Raw genomic sequence first — 2,811 nt, 5'->3', positions numbered from 1 at the left:
CCCTTGTCTGATACCTCTTGAAGGGATAAACTGTTGCAACTTCTTCCCATTGAACAAAACAGAAAATTTTACTGTGGTGACCATACTCATGACTATATTCACCCACCTCTCAGTGAAGCCCAGCTTCAACATTATTGCTTTTAAATAAGGCCACTCTACCCTATCATAAGCTTTCATCATATCAAGCTTGAGAGCACATGACTGATTTTTCTTTGCTTTATTCCTCTTCATGAAATGCAAGCACTCATATGTTGTGATGATGTTATCTGTGATCAGCCTGCCAGGGACGAAGGCTGACTGTTCTTCTGAGACTATATCAGGGAGCACTTGTTTCAATCTATTAGAGATCACCTTTGAAGCTATCTTGTATAAAACATTACACAAGCTGATGGGACGGAATTGAGTCAGGAGGGTTGGTTTTTTTACCTTGGGGATGAGTACTAATATGGTGTCATTTATACACTCGGCCGATTCAGTCCCCTCGACAATTCTCAGGATGGCCGTTGTCACGTCTCCCCCATAGGTATCCCAATGATGTTGAAAAAAGTGCGCCGGGAAGCCATCAGGGCCCGGTGACTTTATCAGGAACATCTGGAACAAAGCGTCCTTCACTTCTTGTTGGCTGTATGGTGCATTAAGCCTTTCGTTCATCGCTTCTGTTACTTTGACAGGGACTCTATCAAGCACCTGATCCATATCGTGGACTCCCTCGGATGTGTACAGGTTCTGGTAGAAGTTGGTTGCCATAGTTTCCATCTCCACCAAGTTATCAGTAATATGTCCATCCGGTCTCTGTAACGATTTGATCCGATTCTTCCTCCTTCTCCTACTGTCCCTAAGATGAAAAAAGTAAGTGTTCTTGTCGCCATGAATAAGCCACTCCAACCTGGCCCGTTGTCTCCAAAGGATTTCTTCTCTATGATATAGTTCTGTTAACTTTTCCACAATTTTTAATTCTGCATGAGATGGGCCAAATCTGCCTTGGATCGCGCGCAACTCCTGTAGCTCAGCTTTAAGTCGCTGGATGTCGCGTCTGATGTGACCAAAGTGCGCTCTGTCCCACTGGCAAAGATCCGACGAGAACGACGTCAGCTTGTCGCTTAGCTCCTGGACCGAGTCTCCCTGTCGTTGCGCCCATGCCGTCTGAACTACTGGTTCCAAGGCTGGGTCCCGCTCCCATGTAAGTTCATACTTAAAAGAACATTGGCCCCTCCTGCATGCAGCCTCATGCATGTAGTTTATGTATAGGGGTCAGTGGTCGCTACCCGCTGCAGTTGCATGTTCCAGCCACGCTGAGGGAAAAGCGATTGACCACGCCAGGTTAGCAACGCCTCTGTCCAGCCTGACTCTTGTGTACGTGCCACCTGCCACTTTCTTCTCGAAGGTCCAGTCATTTCCTTTATATCCTATGTCTGTCAAGCCACATGTGTCTAAAGCATCTCTGAAGGCGTCCATTTGGGCCTGACTTCTACTTCCCACACCATCATGTTCATGTGCGTGGAGAACTTCATTGAAATCTCCCAAGACTAGCCAAGGTACGTCGTTTGTGCCAACTATTCCCCGGAGTGTATCCCATGTCCCATACCTCTCGGTCACTTGAGCTTCACCATAAACAAAAGTAACCCTTGTTTTGACATCGACCATTTCATCAATTACTACATCAATATGATACTTCGAGTAACCAACAATTTTGAGCTCTATTTCATCATTCCAAAAGATACCAAGACAACCACTTCTACCTGAGCTACTAACTGCAAAACTTTTATTAAATCCCAAAGAACCCATCATATTCTCGACCTTCGATCCCTCTATTTGTGTCTCAAGAATGCAAAGTACAGGGGGGCAAATTGCTACATCATATCATGAAGCTCTCTAACTGTCATGGGTTTGCCAGCCCCGTGACAGTTCCAGCACAGTAGATGAAGGAAATATGCCCTAGAGGCAATAATAAAGTTATTATTTATTTCCTTATCTCATGATAAATGTTTATTATTCATGCTAGAATTGTATTAACCGGAAACATAATACTTGTGTGAATACATAGACAAACAAAGTGTCACTAGTATGCCTCTACTTGACTAGCTTGTTGATCAAAGATGGTTACGTGACATGAGTTGTCATTTGATTAACGAGATCACATCATTAGGAGAATGATGTGATTGACTTGACCCATTCCGTTAGCTTAGCACTTGATTGTTTAGTATGTTGCTATTGCTTTCTTCATGACTTATACATGTTCCTATGACTATGAGATTATGCAACTCCCGTTTACCGGAGGAACACTTTGTGTGCTACCAAACGTCACAACATAACTGGGTGATTATAAAGGTTCTCTATAGGTGTCTCCGAAGGTAGTTGTTGGGTTGGCGTATTTCGAGATTAGGATTTGTCACTCCGATTGTCGGAGAGGTATCTCTGGGCCCACTCGGTAATGCACATCACTATAAGCCTTGCAAGCATTGTAACTAATGAGATAGTTACGGGATGATGTGTTACGGAACGAGTAAAGAGACTTGCCGGTAACGCGATTGAACTAGGTATTGAGATATCGACGATCGAATCTTGGGCAAGTAACATATCGATGACAAAGGGAACAAACGTATGTTGTTATGCGGTTTGACCGATAAAGATCTTCGTAGAAAATGTAGGAGCCAATATGAGTATCTAGTTCCGCTATTGGTTATTGATCGGAGACGTGTCTCGCTCATGTCTACATAGTTCTCGAACCCGTAGGGTCCGCACACATAAAGTCCGATGACAGTTATATTATGAGTTTATAGTTTTTGATGTACCAAAGGTAGTTCGGAGTCC

Source organism: Triticum urartu, chromosome 6 (genome assembly GCF_003073215.2).
Source record: "Triticum urartu cultivar G1812 chromosome 6, Tu2.1, whole genome shotgun sequence".
Taxonomy (NCBI): Eukaryota; Viridiplantae; Streptophyta; class Magnoliopsida; order Poales; family Poaceae; genus Triticum; species Triticum urartu.
Note: the sequence above shows the minus strand (reverse complement) of the source record.